Source organism: Hibiscus syriacus, unplaced genomic scaffold (genome assembly GCF_006381635.1).
Source record: "Hibiscus syriacus cultivar Baekdansim isolate YM2019G1 unplaced genomic scaffold, ASM638163v2 tig00111096_pilon, whole genome shotgun sequence".
NCBI classification, from domain to species: domain Eukaryota; kingdom Viridiplantae; phylum Streptophyta; class Magnoliopsida; order Malvales; family Malvaceae; genus Hibiscus; species Hibiscus syriacus.
Genome location: NW_024062981.1, coordinates 47,437 through 65,201, shown reverse-complemented (window position 1 = coordinate 65,201; position 17,765 = coordinate 47,437). Strand labels below are relative to the sequence as shown.

At 34.4% G+C, this 17,765-nt stretch overlaps 1 pseudogene; it reads right to left on the bottom strand.

Moving 5' to 3' along the window:
- LOC120152939 overlaps positions 1-17,765 on the bottom strand; it is a 41,633-nt pseudogene that overhangs the window by 3,091 nt on the left and 20,777 nt on the right.

The window sequence follows — 17,765 nt, the reverse complement described above, 5'->3', positions numbered from 1 at the left end:
ACAAAATCATGGAACATCACAAAAGTACCAACTTGATCACAATTCATGCTATTCGTTATCAAGAACATCCTAACCTAAACAATCATGTGTTCCCAAACAAGCATAACATTCCAAAAATATTCAACAAGACAAAGAAATTCAATGAAATTTCTACAAATTCAACCAACACATACTAGAATCGAGACATAAAGATAAACAAAAGGGAAATTCCATCTACACTCTACTCCCCCTCACTTAAAGCGTTTTGCCTCAAAACGTAAAATTAAAGTGCAAGAGAAGGAACAGAGTACTCCCCGGATTTAATGTCGACCACGATCACGACCTCGGCCGCGATAGGAGGCGCTAGGACTGTTAAGTGGGCTGCCCAGTTTGATGTCATGAACTGGAAACATTATTAAGTGGTGTCGTCAGTGGAAAACCATCATCTAAATCTCCTGTAAAACCATAAACGAGATTGTACATTAGTAATGGATTAACGAAAATAGAATCAAATTTACCTCAGGAGTATTTTTGGATGTTACCGAATTTATCGAACATGATGGGAAAGTCGACTGTTGTGGACGAGAGGAAGTAGTGACCATGGTTGGCGTGGACTAGAAGGACAATGATGGGGAGCAGCGAAGAAGAACGAAAAATAGTGCTCGGTCCAGGGCGGAGGAGTGGCAGCATCGTCCAATTGATTCCTTGTACGTACCATCGTGGAGCGAGCATTGGTGTTGTCGGTTTCGCGTGTGCACCATAGCGGATTAGGGAGGAACGAGTGGCGTGGACACGTTGAAGCGAGTAGATTTTTTCGTTGAAGCCGCCGGCGGTAAGAAGGAGAAGTGGCGATGGAGTGGCGTGCGTTTTGGGGGGTGGGGCAAGTTGGAGAAGATGAAGGGGGTTTAAGTTTGGTTTATGTCGTGGGTTGTAGAGTTATGAGTGAATGGGGATTTTTTTATTTAGATAAAGGTGGATTTAAAATTGAAAAGGTGATTGAAAGAGATTAGGTAGGGTCCACAGTCAAAGTAAAATAAAAGAAGAAGAGAAGGGATTGGGGGTGGGCGGCAGAAAAGAAATAAAAGGTGGAAAGAGAAACTTTGGGGTTTGCTAACGTGCGCCACCCTACTCCAAGGGGTTTTACTATCGTGTGTCGTTTAGTAAAATGGTGCGCACAGATGGGCCTCTCCTTTTTCTGCTTTGTTTGATTGTGTACTACACTGTAGGTTTCGAAATTAGCACTATTCGAATCATAATTTCACAATTTCTCGCAGTTTAAGTTTGAATACAAATATTCAGTTCCTGCAAAATAAAAATTAAATTAAACATGCTTAATTGAAATAAAATAAAATAAATAAAACAAACAAACAAAAAATAAATAAATAAATAAAGAAAGAAATAAAAATATAACGGAATTGAAAACAATGGGTTACCTCCCATTAAGCGTTTTTGTTTAACGTTGTTAGCTCGACGACCTGATTCAGACTACAGGTTACGTGATAGACACTTCCACTTCAATCGCTTTTTCCAACTATGAAATTTTTTATGAGAAATTCAAAAATTCTCATAAATATTTCTTCGAATATTTCTCAAATTAAAAATCATGTCGAAAAGAATGGTCGTCAAAACATCTTTTTTTAAAAATGATTTCTTCAAACGATTCTTCGATGGTTTCGACTTAATTTTTGGCGCCTGCAAAAGGGAAGGTAAATCTTAAGTGTTTAAAGGAGTTAAGATCAAATCTGAATCAACAACTGAAATATGTTTCAACTCCCTTATGTCGTCTTTTTTATCATATGATTTCCTATATAAATCATCAACAAAGTTAGATTCATCATCAACAAGCTCAGTAACGCCAACAAAATTAATACTATTCACGTTATCTGGATATCTCATTGCTTTATAAACATTAAATTTTACGATCTCACCGTCGAACTCTATAGTAAGAGTATCGCTTCGAACGTCAATTTTTGTATTTACCGTGCTCAGAAAGGGACAACCGAGGAGGATTTCAGAACCAATGTGGCTACGATCATTTTCCATATCAATCACATAAAAATCAGCAGGGAAAATTAAGTCTTCTACCTCTACTAGAACATTTTCTATGAGTCCTTCAGGATAAATAATTGATTTGTCGGCGAGCTGAAGTGTAATTCTCATCTCCTTCAAAGGCTCGGTGGAAATTAAATAATAGACGGAGATAGGCATTACATTGATAGAGGCACCTAGATCACACATGGCTCGTTTAATCTTAACTTTACCGATTTTACAGGGTATTGTGAACACACCTTGGTCTTTCAGTTTCGGTGGTAACTTTCGTTGGAAAATAGCTGAGACATGCTCTCCCAAATTTACTTTCTCGTTTCCGGTCAGTCGCATTTTATTAGTGCAAAGATCTTTAAGGTATCTGGCATACCTCGGTACTCTCCAGATTATATCAAGAAGCGGAATATTTATTTCCACTTTTCGTAATACATCCAAGATTTATCTTTCCTTTGATTTCTTGTCTCTTTTAATGAATCTTTCAGGAAACAGAGGCGGAATGTCATAGGGAGATGGCGCATAATTAATTTTCGATTCATCTTCATTCTTTTCTCGGGATTCTGCGTCAACAGCTTCTTCTTCCTCCTGGGAGTTCGAATTTTCTTCTTTCTTCCGGGATCTTACATTTAATTCCTTTGGGTCTGGTTGTTCAATAATTGTACTACTTCGGAGGGTGATGGCGCTAACATTCTCTATATGATTCGGCTCATTTTGTGATGATAGCCTCCTTGGTGACTCTAATCTCCTCATAGTTTGAGTCAGTTGGCTCATCTGCTTGTCTATCCCTTGGAAGTGGGCTTTAGTACGAATCTAAAATTTTTCCTGAGAAAGTGCTAACCTCTCAACAATTGATTCTAATGATGTCTTCTGCTGTTGTTGTGGTGGTGGAGGTGATCTCGCTTGATAACCTTGATCGGCCTTGAGATTTGAGCATAACTAAAATTCGGATGATCCCTCCATCTTGGGTTGTATGTATTGTCATAGGGATTGTAAGCTTTTTGGGGTGGTCCCGAAAAGTTCCCAACTGCATTGACTTGAGCTGTTGTGTCATCTTGAATTAGTGGACAACCGTCTGTCAGATGATCAGGTAATACACATATTTCACATAATCGGTTTTGTCCTGTCTTTCCTACAACAAGAGAGTTTACGACTTCAGTTAACTTATCTATTTTATTTTCCAAGGAAGATGAACTTATATCATGAACCCTTCGAGAAGGTTCATTATTTGCGCAGAATTGTTGGGAATTTGCGGCCATCATAGATATTAAGTCCCTTGCCTCAATAGGAGTCATATTCACCAAGGCTCCCCACTAGAGGCATCAATCATCTTCATTTCCAGGGGAGATAATCCTTCATAAAAGTATTGAATGAGTGTTTGTTCAGTTAACCCATATTGTGGGCACCTAGAACATAACTTCTTAAACCGCTCCCAGTAGTCGTAAAGTGACTCTCCATCAAGCTGCTTGATTCCAATTATTCTCCTTCGTAGTTCACTTACTTTTGCCGCAGGGAAAAACCTGTCAAGAAAAAGACGAGTCATTTGAGCCCATGTAGTTATAGAATTAGGGGGAAGATAAAAATATCCACTCCTTAGCTAAATCGGCTAAGGAAAAAGGAAAAACTCTAAGTTTTATTTGGTCCTCGGTTACTCCCTGTGGTCTCATGCTGGAGCAGACCATATGAAATTCCTTGAGATGTTTGTGTGGATCCTCGTTCAGCAATCCGCGAAATGTAGGGAGGAGATGAATAAGGCCAGTTTTCAACTGGTACGGAGTTTCACCTTGGGGAAAATCAATGCTCAAAGGAACTTGTTCGGTAGGTGCCACGGCTAACTCCTTGATAGTAAGATCGACCATCGGATTTATATTACCTGAATTCGATTCTTCTTCTGGATTTGTTTGTTGTCTCTTTATTTCCCGAAGCGTCTGTGCGTAGAGTCTCCTAGCTTTGGCTTCAATCTCTGGGTCGTACTCCACAAATGCTCCAGATTAGACCTGGTCATAAATCAAAAGCAAACAAAAATTAGTAACTTTGGTGAAGTCCCCGGCAACGACGTCAATTTGACAACTGTCGTTTTCGATGCCAAAATAAATTCCTTCTTCTCAATTAATAAATAAGGAAATTCGTAGTAAAGAGAAGTAAGGGTCGAATCCAAAGGGACTTAGAAAATCATGAATTAATGTTTGAATGGTTTTAACCAGGCGAACAATAGTAAAATGGGGGGTTTGGTAAAATGAAATTAAAATGGTAATAAAAATAAGAGCAATTAAATAAAAAATAAGAGAATAAAGTTTGTGAATAAATACGTAAAAATAGCCTCAAGCTTCGCTTTGACTCAATTTCCTTTAGATCATCGAAAAAGATTTTCTCTTCGGGATTCACGTCGGTTACTTTGTCTACAAGGGCTATCCCGTGACTTTATCTTGTATACCGAATACCCAAGGCAACCTTTGATTCCGGCTTTGGGAATTGATTCTATCAACATCAATTGTCGTAGATCAATTACCGTTTAAGTTTGTGGCGACCAACTCGGATTATTGCTTCAATAAACGTCAATTTCGATCTCAATTCCCTCTTGGCGAAGCCATCTCGCCAAGTATGTTCCCAGGAAGTCGAATTTGCTTTCTATAAGCCGAATCTTCCTCCCACACATTTAATCGCAACAAACTCTTGGCCAAAGTCGATCTTTGATTTTGAAAGCTATTTTGATTTTGAAAAATAAGCGCAGAGATTGAGAGAGATATTCCGAAGATATTAAAGGCCTGTTTCAATTCTCCCATTGGAATTGAGTCATCGCGTCAGCTCTCGGCTTATGAAAAATTTAGCTAAGCATGACAAAAGTCATAGTTAGCATATTAAAAACAGAACTATAAAATAAAGAAAAATAAAAAGTAAAAAGAGAAAGCTTTTATAAAAACCAGAGAGAAAAGAAGATTGTAATTTGATTGATGAGTTTAGGCTTACCCCAAGTGATATTTATAGCCTCTCAAAGCCTAAAGGATAAACAAAGAAAATAAATAAAATAATCCTAAGATAATTGTTTTTCTAATTTAAATTCAAACTTAAAACTAGTCTCCTAATGCAACTCTGCTCGTCCATCTTCCAGAAGGCGTGCGGAGGAAGTCTTCTAGAAATCGTCGCTGACTGGACCTTCTAGAAACCGCCACGTCAGACCGTTGTGCCATGTTTTCAGCCGTGACCAAATAATAATAAAAAATACAGAATGCGCCGTTTTGTCACTAATTCTGGAAAGTAAGGACCTGCACGAAAACAAACATAACACGACCAATTTAGCAGCAATAATTCCACAAAACCAAAGAAATAACGAGCAAAGGTTGACGATTCTGAACACTCATCACTCCTTTATACTCTCATCAACATTTTACTCTCAAAATACTTTCTTTAAAATAAAATATTATGAATATATTTTATAATTTTAGATTGTATTTGATATATTAAATAATATTATAACGTGAAAATAAAATATCTAATATGGTAAAAAAAGATAAAAAAATTGGAACAAATCCTTGCCATAATACTATAAATAATTATAATAAAATTAACATAGAAACTCGAATAACTCAAGTCGAATGACTCGAATTGAATTTCTTAAACTCAACTCGGAAAAAATTCAAATTAAGTTCAAGTTGTAAAATACGATTTGTCAACTCAAATAACTCGAAATTTTTTAACTCTCGACTTAATCGAATGCTCACCCCTATGTACATGATTAAATACCTATTGCAGATAATAATTTTGTTATAATCCCTGTCTTCAACCATCTACACACGGCACATCTTTCGGTTGCCCATTTTCCATCAACAGGCTCATATTTTCCTGAAAAGTATAGTTAATTTTGATGAGTTTGAAAGTCACTAACATATTAACTCTAGGAAAAATAGGTTATTAAAAAAACTTCAAGCGAAAAAAGCCTTTAAAAAGGGCATTTACCTTGCAAAACACCAATTAGCTTCTGCTTATCTAGCTTCATAGCATGAACACCAAAGGCGTTATACTCAACAATCTGCACAGAAATAACATGTAGATATAATGCATGTTAGCTTAGGTTATAACCATAAATAATACTCCCTTTATCCCATTAAATCTTTTCACCGTTGACTTTTTTATCTTTAACTCATTATTATTTAAAATTCATTATTGATAAAAATATGAAAATATATTTTAAAAAACCTTAAATCAAGTAGTTTTCAAATATATTTTATAAATTTTAATTGTTTAAAATATTTAAAATAATCATGATCAAAGTTTAAAATTTTGACTTTTTGAAACTCAATAACGGGCACGTTTAGTGGGAGGGAGTAGCAAAAATAGCATGAAGAACTCAAGAACATTAAAGAACAACAAAATTACTAACACCAGAACAGACCCATTTTTCCATAGGTGTCAATGAGTCCTTGACTTTCACACTATACTTCCATTTTTTGGCTCTACACCCTGTATGCCGCTCCCATCACTGAGTGTTTACTTCTTTGACCCGCATGCACCACACTCACATACAACTCTAGAATATGATGGATAGTTTTAAGACAAATAGTAGATGGACGTACAATAGTTGACAACCTACTTTAGACTACTCCAAAGAATTTCAAGCTTTTCAGGACTTGCAAATGCAGATTTGGAAGATATGATCCTTCCATACCATTGCACACTATAGTTAACTTGTCAGGAGGAACACTTTCCCCAGTTTTTTCTCCAGATTCTTCAGATCTGCATCAGTTTTTCATCACATTATCAGGTAGAAATGAAGCAGGTGATTAAAAAAAATATGTAAACACAGAAGAAACACACATTGGACCAGTTTGCTTGATTTTTGGCCCTCTTTTCTCTGAGCATGATTCAGATTTGAACTTTGCTTTACATTCAGGGCAGTATGCAGTGAGTCAGATTAATTATGGCTAAAAAATGGCGTGACTGGTTAAGTAGGTGACTGGTTAAAAGCGCTACTTGAAATGTTATATTTTCACTGGAAATGTTATTTGTGTTGGTAATAATAATTGTAATAACTGGAAATATTATCGTCGTATGTAAAATACGCAAAAAAATATTGACTTTAACATAACCGGTTAATTACTAGAAACATTATCAACCATAATAACATAACATATAGCGCTTATGTAACGTAATAGGTATCGCCATTTTAAAGTTGATGGAGCCTTAAAAATATGACGATAACAAAATAGGTTAATTACTTGATTTGTTATCAATATTATCAACATATTATGTAGCGCCTAAAATGTTACCAAAGTTTAAGTTGACAGGTCCTTAGAAATCCGACGATAACAAAATAGGCTAATTACTGGAAACATTATAAACCATAATAACATAACAAGTAGCGTTTATTTAATGTAGTAGGTAACGTCTTTTTAAAGCTGATGAGACCTTAGAAATTCGACGATAACAAAATAGGTTGATTACTTAATTTATTATCAATATTATCAACATATTAGGTAACGCCCAAAATATTATCAAAGTTTAAGCTGATGGGACCTTAGAAATATGACGATAACGAAATAAGTTAATTACTTATTTTGTTATTAATATTATCAACATATTATGTAGCGCCTAAAATGTTACCAAAGTTTAAGCTGATTGGGCCTTCGAAATCCCACAACAACAAAATAGGTTAATTTTTTATTTTGTTATAAATAAATATTAACATACTAGGTTGCACCCAATAATGTTATTTTGAATAAAGAAGTAGGTTTCAATCCGAAATATTAAAGTTGTGTATAATGATATCGATAGGATTTAATATATTACGTATCTTTGGATGACAATTATTTTTAAAATAAGTATCTATACTATTATGATTTGATGGTCGATACTTTAGCAAATATCAATACTTTTAGAGTAACTATGGATACATTATTATTAATCTTTAGAGTATCTATAATTTTAGAGTAAGTATCCATACTTTCGAATTTTCAAAAAAATATTTCAAACGGTTAAGTTGTATATATTCTACTGTTTACATTACTGTCGAAACATTATCCTTACTTTTAGAGTAAGTATGGATACATTATTATTAACCTTTAAAGTATCCATGCTTTTAAAGTAAGTATCCATATTTTCAAATTTTAAAAAAATATTTCAAACGGTTAAGTTGTATATATTTTATCATTTACATTATTATTAACATTTAAATAAACCGGTAGCTAGTTCAACATAATAGGTAGCGCCTATTTAACATAATAGGTAGCGCTTATTTTATTTTACCGTTTATATTATTAGTAACCTTTAAACAAATTGGTAGGTAGTTTAACGCAATAGGTAGCGCGTATTTTATTTTACCGTTTACATTATTAGTAACCTTTAAACAAACAGTAGGTATTTTAACGTAATAGATAGCGCCTATTTTATTTTACCATTTACATTATTAGCAACCTTCAAATAAACCGATAGGTAGTTTAACATAATAGGTAGCGCCTATTTTATTTTAAACGGTTAAGTTTTAAATATAAGTATCAATACATACAATATAGGTATAGATACTTTTTTCAGGACAATAGTTGGACATAACTTATTGCCGAAACAGTATCCATACTTTTAGAGTAAGTATGGATGCAGAAGCTATGCAATTTATGTTTCAAAAATTTTTAATAGTTCTTCACATTTTCTACCTGCAACATTAATTTAATAATTTCATTTACACAAAAACTTTATTTGATTATTTATATTTTTTATAAAATATTATTTAGAATTTAAATTTAAATTTAACAATTTTAACTAAAGATAATAATAAATATGTAATATCTATGTTTATTATTTTTAAGTTAATAATAATATATACTGTAACATAAAAATAAGTCATTAGACGCTTATAATTACTAAATTAATATCTTAAAATTCACTCAAAACATAACCCTAAATTAATGTTTTCCATAGTGAAGTATGGATACTTATATATAGGTATCGATACCTACCGATAACCAAAGTTTACCGGTTACCAAATGTTTTAATAGTTCTTCATGTTTTCCACCTACAACACTATGAGTCTGTCAATATTTTTGGTAGCGCTTTACCGAATTTGTTAATTATCTTATTAAATTTCCGGTCACACCATTTCTCAATCGTATATTAGTCCGTCTTTCCTTAGACAAACCCGTAATATAGTCAATGCTCTCCATATCCTTCAAACAATAACCATGTCAATATTAACAACTTCAAGTACAATATAATATAAGAGGGAACATAAACATAAAAATGGCAAGTTAGAATTAATAAGTACACCTGGAAAAGTTTACTGCTAATGTTGTCACATTCAACATGTACTCACACATTACATCCATCACGACAGACCTAATCCATGGGTCAAAACAACAATCTCAAAATATGAAAATGTTTAATGGAAATACTCAAATTAGTTACAATGAGTTGTATATATCTTACACTATAATACCCCAAATATCAGGTCAGTGACTTTAGTAAAAAGTTTTAAATTTTAAGGATTTATTTGAATAAATGATAAAAGATGAGAAAATGATTTGGAATAGTGTTTTAGACTAATTTGTATCAATAGAAGAATTAAAAGGGCATTTTGGTCCTTTATAGGGAAATGAATTTAATATTCATATTTAATAAGGCATTAAAGTATGTAAAAAGGGGAAAGTGGAAGGAACCTAAGTTATTTTCTCTCCTCCTTTCCCGTGGAAGAACTCTCATCCATAGCCAAAGGTAAGGTTTCTTTTGGCTAGTTTCTTCTTTCGTTTTTGGTTGGTTTTTGAAACATTGAGTATTATAGGATTAAGGAAGGATTAAATAGGATCAAAACTAAGAGATGGATGAGATATTCGAGATTAAAGAAAATGGGTTTTTGAATGATATGTTATAATATGAGTTTTTACTGATGTTTATTAGTATATTGACTCGTCAAAGAAGTAAATAAGAGATTAGAAGCATTGGATGGGATTAAGAAGATGTTAGAAAAGTGGTATGATTCTTGGGTAGAATTTTTCTTTGGAAATTTGAGATGTTATAAGAAGTTAAATTAAGTGAAGTTAGTTGGGATAAGTAAAAAAGAGTTTAATAGTATTGTTGGGTGTAAACCTAAGGAAATTTGACCAAAAATTAGGTAAGAATCGGACTGAAAATGGAAAATCTGGGTAAGGGTATCGGTACTATAGGCTTAAATTGGATGAAATCAGCTGAACATCATCGATACTGATGCAATTAGTATTGATACTGAGGGGGTATCGATATCATAGATTCAGAAGAAATAAATGGTATTGATATTGTAATGGAGTATCTATACCATAATATAGAAGTATCGATACCAGGGTAGTGATATCGATACTATTTAGACTAGAATTTAAAGATAGGCTGAAATTGTTATAGAAAGCTAAATAATAGTACTTGTGTTTATTATTAAAGTATAAATGCTAAATGCTAGAAAATATACTAATATTTGGTATGGTATGTGTCTTTAATGGATGTTGAGTATATCGTAACCAAACTCCCGAGTCAAGTAAGAACAATGGTAAAGATAAGGTTGCCAAGTAGTTGGACATCCTTAAAGCATACAACCGAGGCATACCAGGTGAGTGCATTTATTATGTACATTAAGAGTTATAAATGTATGTTGTAATTGTATATCAGTAGTAGGTGTACTACAGGCACTATGTGTGCAAACCACGAAATTCATCATATGTTGATGAACAACCGTACATGCACTATGTGTGCAACTCACATAATTCACCATATGTTGATGAACAACCGTACATGCATTATGTGTTCAACTCACATAATTCATCATATGTTGATGAACAACAGTACAGGCACTATGTATGCAACTCACAGAATTCATCATATGATGATGAACAATCGTACAGGCACTATGTGTGCAACTCACGGAATTCATCATATGTTGATGAACAATCGTACAGGCACTATGTGTGCAACTCACGTAATTCATCATATTTTGATGAACAACCGTACAGGCTCTATGTGTGCAACTCACGGAATTCATCATATGTTGATGAACAACCGTACAGATACTATGTGTGCAACTCATGGAATTCATCATATGTTGATGAACTACCGTACAGGCACTATATGTGCAACTCACAGAATTCATCATATGTTGATGAACAACCGTACAGACACTATGTGTGCAACCCACGGAATTCATCATATGTTGATGAACAACCGTACATGCACTATAAGTGCAACTCACGGAATTCATCATATGTTGATGAACAACCGTACATGTACTATGTGTGCAAAATTACCGTATTGGTACTACGTGTGCAAACTATAGAGTTTATAATAAATTGAAAAAGTTTATTGATATCATGAATAATTATTAGAGTAGAAAATGTTCTAAAATAAAAGACTAGATGCCTAACTGTGCATTTGGCTGAAAGGTGCCAATAATGCAAGTTAGAAGAAAGGTTAAATGCCTTTAGGATAAAAGACTAATGTCTAACGGTGTATATTGGCAGAAAGGTGCCACTAATACAAGTTAGATGAATAACAGTGAATAATTGGCATGAAAGGATGTTATAAATGAAAATGTATAACAGTGCATAATTGGCATGAAAAGATGCCACAGTTGAAAATACATAACGGTATATAAGGTGTCGCTCATGATAATTATAAAAGATAAAGGACCATTTGGCACTTTGGTAAAATACATGTACATTACTTTCTCATTTAACGTACATAGAGAAAATAAAGAATATTTGGGAAAAATATATAGAAGGATAGGTATGCTGGGACTACTAAGAATATTTTCGATGATTGCATGAAAGAAAAATCTGGTTTAATTGAGAATAATTTCTCTAATCCTTATGGAGTATGCGATTTAGTCATCATTAAATAGTCATGAGATACTTATGTATAAATTGTAGATTCTTTACAATATTATGTCTCACTAAGTATACACTTAACGTGTGTTGATTTCACGCGTAGGTAACATCAAAGACTAGTCGGGTACTAGAAGCATGAGCATTTATCATCAATCTAAGGTTGATTCTCATCAGTAACAGTAGGACAATCATGTTATTTTGAAAAATTACTGGCATGTAATCGAAAATTAAGAAAAATTGCTATAGGATGTATTTAAAATGATAACTTTGGTAATAGGTTTCAACGACTGTTTTATTGTGGTATTAAAATGTTTTGGTTTTAAATTTCAAAACACAATTTTATGGGTTTTACAAATGGGGGAATCTTTTTAAAAGTCATGTGACACTTATGACTTGTGTACGGAAACATATACGGGAAATGAGTGTTACATACCCATCGCCACCATCTGAATGGTGCCAAATCCTTTTGCATATGTGATAACTCCGTAAAAATGCTACTTTTAAAGCCTTTTTCACTTAAGTTATTGTTTATCTAAGGGTTCATTTAGGTCATTTTAGATGCATGTAGCTGCATAGAATTGCATTTGTGGTGGTTGTGTTATTTTATTTTGTTAAGATGTTGTATGAGGAGAAAGGTGTTAGTGATGTGCAAGAAACAACAAGCAAAAGGTCGAGATAGGAAGGAATTCCTTGACATCACATGTTGTTGAAGTATATTGAAATATCTTGGCATTTCTAGCATAGAAAATGACAAAAAAATATATTTTTACAAAAGGACAGCTGGTAAAGCACGTGTCTGATGGTTGTAACCACCTACTGGGGACCACTGCCACATGTGGAGATAGACCTCATGAATAAGGAATGACTCTAGGGGTATGATGGGTATTTTGAGTAAAAAACTCAAGATTACCCTTAGATATTTTTATTATTAAAATACACCACATAGGAGATAAGAGCAGACGGTTACTCTAGTAGAAAAATCTTCATCTTCTCAACCGTTCTCTTCCCTCAATTTTTTAGTGGTGTTCATCCGTTAAAAATCTCTAAGGAGTGGCGAGCTAGGGGTCTAAGAGGACCTAGCAAGCTAAGGCGATTTGTGGTGGCAAAGGAGAGCTCCGACAGTGCACGTTGAAGGTTATTCCTCCTTCCCCTTTGATGTTATTTCTCATTTGAATTTGGTTGCAAGGGACGAATGCATTTTATGAATTATTTCATGGATTATTCGAACCCCACCATGAACTAGCTTTATTTGGTGGGAGTTCACTATGGATGTTTAAGTTCTTTCTCTAATGGATGATTGTTATTTTTCTATGATTTTATTTATTTTGTTTATGGTGCTTAATGTCTTAAGGTTGTAGGAGCTATAAGATTAGTCATTCCTTAGGGAAATACTTAGTGTTCGAGAGAAACTAAGTAACTCATCTTTAGTGTTCGAGAGAAACTAAGGAGGATCAACATAAGCAATGTGTTTTAGATAGTAACTGAGCCTAATCCACCTTTAATCATAATTCTAGGATTTTAATCGACTAAAATGAGTATTGCTCGGTCGAGAGGGTAGATATTAGTGCGAATACTAAATGGTATTGCCGTGACATATTCTGTTAGACTGATGAGATCCTGCACCTACTAACGCCAAGATGTATTGCCATGGTATTCTCAACTTGTCGAGTCCTTTGACTAGAGATAGCATAAGGAACCTTTAGTAAACTCTGTTGAGAAAGTAAAACATAGAAATGAAATCATCTTAAGAAGTTAGACTTAAGTTTCCTAAGTGATTCCTATAGTATCTTGTTGTGTGAGGATTATCAAGTTATCTTATTCAATTCAAATATTTACAATTTGTGATGTCTTTACATTTTTAATTGATTTCACTACATACACTTTATTTTTCCACGACATCTCCATTTGCTACCATATCACACAATCATTCCATCCCCACCAATACATATTGCCTTGACATTCTCATTAGTACATACCATTACTAACTATACTTAGATAAAGTAGTTCTTGTTTTGGTTGAACTCATAATTTCCACAAATACCTGTGGAGACGATACTCACTCATCATTATATTACTTGTTCAATTGTGTATACTTGCACATATTTTGTGTCCATAATTAGTACTCACAAAACACAAACAAGTTTTTGGCGTCGTTGCTGGGGATTGGTAATTTGAAGTTAATTAGTTTTGTCACAGAATTTATTTTTACTACTTTATTTTTGTATGGTTTACTTGATATTTTATTTTATTCTTTTTCATGCTTATTTGGTTTAGGTTTAGAAGACAATCTGACGAGCCATTAGAACCAATTGAACCTGAGACTGAAAGACATTTTAGGTAAAGGAGACGTGTTCAACATGCTCGAGAAAATATTTATCAAATTAGGAACTAGGGCATTGGTCAAGATGAAGGCAATCAAAATGTCGAGGCATTCCAAAATGTTGGGTCTACTGATAGGCCTCGTGCAATTAACGATCATTTGAATCCTACGCTGAATGATTTGAAACATAGAATTATGGTACCCAAAATTCAAGTAGCCCATTTTGAGCTCAAACCAGTCATGTTTAATATATTGAATTCCATAGGGCGGTTTGGGGGCATGTCAATTGAAGATGCTAGGAAACATATTCGTAACTTTTTGGAGGTTTGTGATTCTTTTTGCATTCAAAGAGTGCATGAGGATGTGCTGAAATTAAAGTTATTTATATACTCTTTGCATGATCGAACGAGGGCTTGGTTGAGTGGTGTTCCATCCGGTTCGATGGAATCATTGGCCGATCTTTATAAAAGTTTTCTATTGTGTTATAATCCACCAAACATGAACACTCAGCTAAGGACTGATATAGCATCCTTTCACCAAGGCGACAACGAATCTATGTATGAATGTTGGGATCATTACAAGAGTTTATTTCAAAAAAGTTCTAATCATGGGTTTCAAGATTGGACTCAAGTAGTTATGTTCTACAATGGAGTCAATGCACCCACGAGGATGATGTTGGATGCCTTGGAAAATAGGCATTGCTTGATTAATCACCTACTGAGGTGTTTGCTATCTTGGATAGAATTGCCAACAATGACTATCAATTTCCTTCCTCAAGGCTTAAAACTAGGAGAAAAGCACCTGGGGCATTCGAGTTAGATACCAAAGATTCGGTGTCCACTCAACTCTCAGCTATTACTAATATGTTGAAAAATTTACAACACTCCAATGAGGTAAAGAAAGTTAAATCATCCAGCTCAGAGCAAGTGCCCAACCAATCAAGAGTTTATCAACTTTGTAGGTAATTTCAATCAAAGTAATAATAATCCCTATTCTAACACTTATAATGCAGGATGAAGTCAACACCCTAATTTCTCATGGGGTAATCAAAGAGCCCATAATTCAAGTCAGCCTACTCGTCAGGAAAACTATATTGAATCTCAAAGCTACCAAAACACTATCCCATGGAATAATAAGTAACAAATGAGCCTCATCTTCAACAAACATTAGTTCTTTGAAAACCACGATTCAAGATTTCACATCTACCACGAAGACAATGTTGCAAGATCATTCTACTTCTATTAAGAACCAAGGAGCTTTGTTTCATAGTCAAGGTGCCTTACTTCAAAGCATAGCTCATCTTTTCGAGCTTTGGAAGGTCAATTTGGTCATATTACTACGGCATTGCAAGAGCGTCAGCAAGGACGATTGCCGAGTTACACTGAAGTCACTAAATCTCTTACAAAAGAAAAATGAAATGTATTTAATCATAGGAGTGGAACAAAGATTAACCAACAAGTCAATATTGGGGGAATATAACATGATGATTCTACCCCTACTATTGAACCAGCTGAATCTGAATTACACAATGATATCATTACCGAGAAGGACAAAGAAGAGTGTTCTACTAGTGATCCTACTGAAGCACTAAATTCTAATGCCAAGGCAAAAGCAATTTCGACTCTCGTAGTTAAGGAAGTTAGACCCCCACCACCCTTCCCGTAAAGACTGAAAAAGAACAATGATGAAGTTCAGATTAAAATGTTTGTGGACATTCTTTATCAGCTTCATATTAATGTACCTTTCTTGGAAGTTATTGAACAAATGTCGTCTTATGCCAAATTTCTTAAAGAAATTTGCACCAAGAAAATGAGAGTTGAGAAGTATGAGACAATTACCATGGAAAAAGAATATTGTTCTGCATTGAGTAAGTTTTCATCGAAGCAAAAAGATCCAGGCAGCTTCATTATTCCATGTTCTATAGGATTTAATTTTGTAGGAAAGTCATTATACGATCTTGGTTCAAGTGTGAACCTAATGCCAAAATCTATATTCTTAAAGCTTGGTATAAGATATGTGAGACCCACCTTGGTGATTTTACATTTTACCGACCAATCCCATGTTAGATCTGAAGGGAGAGTCGAGGATGTCATAGTAAGGGTGGATAAATTTGTGTTTCCAATCGACTTCCTTATCCTTGATTGTGAAGTTAATGCCAAGGCGCCAATAATTTTGGGGAGGCCTTTCCTAGCCACTGGTCGTATTCTGATTAATTGTGAAAAAGGAGAACTTAACATGAGAGTTGTCGACCAGTGTGTGACTGTCAATGTTTTCCATACTCTCAAGTATACTGATGACGCTGAAGAATGCCAAGACATTTTTTAATCAAACTCATTGATTAAAGGAAAAATTAAACAACTTTTCCAAAATAATTTCATTCAGTTAGCAACCAAGGAATGTTCAATTGATGATGAATGCTTAGAGGAGCATGACAAATTGTCACCTGGGATGGAGCAATCTAGCTTGCTACTAGCTAGATCAGGTATGAACTTTGAACCCTTGGATTTTCATGAATTTATTCCTCCAAGTCATCATTATTGCATGCACCTACCCTAGAACTTAAGCCTTTACCAGGGTAATGTTTATTTGGGTAGTGATAATATTTTACCTGTGATTATTTCCTCTAACCTTACTACTAACCAAGAGCAAAGTTTTTTAAGTGTTTTGTCACAACATAATAAAGTTCTTAATTGGACTATGGCTGATTTAAAGGGGATTAGTCCCACGATTTGCATGCATAATATTTTACTAGAATAATGCCATGGCAATTCAATAGAACCAAAATGAAGACTTAACCCCGTTATGAAGAAAGTGGTATTGAAAAAAATACTTAAATTGCTTGATGTTGGAGTGATTTACCCCATATCTAATAGCTTATGGGTTAGCCCTGTCCAATGTGTGCCCAAGAAAGGTGGTATGACTGTGGTAACCAATGAAGATAATGAACTATTGCCCACATGCACTATCACTGGATGGAGGATATCGTAAGCTCAATAAAGCTACAAAGAATGAAAATTTTTCTCTACCATTCATCGATCAAATGTTGGATCGATTGGCAAATAAAACGTTCTACTATTTTTTAGATGGGCATTCTGGATACAATCAAATTACCATCGCACCAGAGGACCAGGAGAATACCACATTCACTTGTCCCTATGACACTTTTTCCTTTAGGAAGATGCCTTTTGGACTTTGTAATGCCCCGACAACTTTTCAATGTTGCATGTAAGCCATCTTTTCTGATATGGTTGAGGACTTCCTTGAAATATTCATGGATGATTTCTTCATTTCTGGAGATGACTTCGAGCGATGCCTCGACAATTTGGAAAAAGTTCTCAAAAGATGTGTAGAGGTTGATCTAGTTTTGAATTAGGAGAAATGTCACTTCATGGTGACTGAAGGCATTGTATTAGGACACAAGATATCTTACAAGGGCATTAGGTAGATAAAGCTAAAATTGAAGTGACTTAAAAATTACCACTGCCTACATCTGTCAAGGAATAAGGAGTTTTCTTGGAAACACTGGCTTTTATAGAAGATTAATCAAGGCCTTTTCCAAAATCTCTAAGCCTTTATGCACCTTACTTCAACAAAAC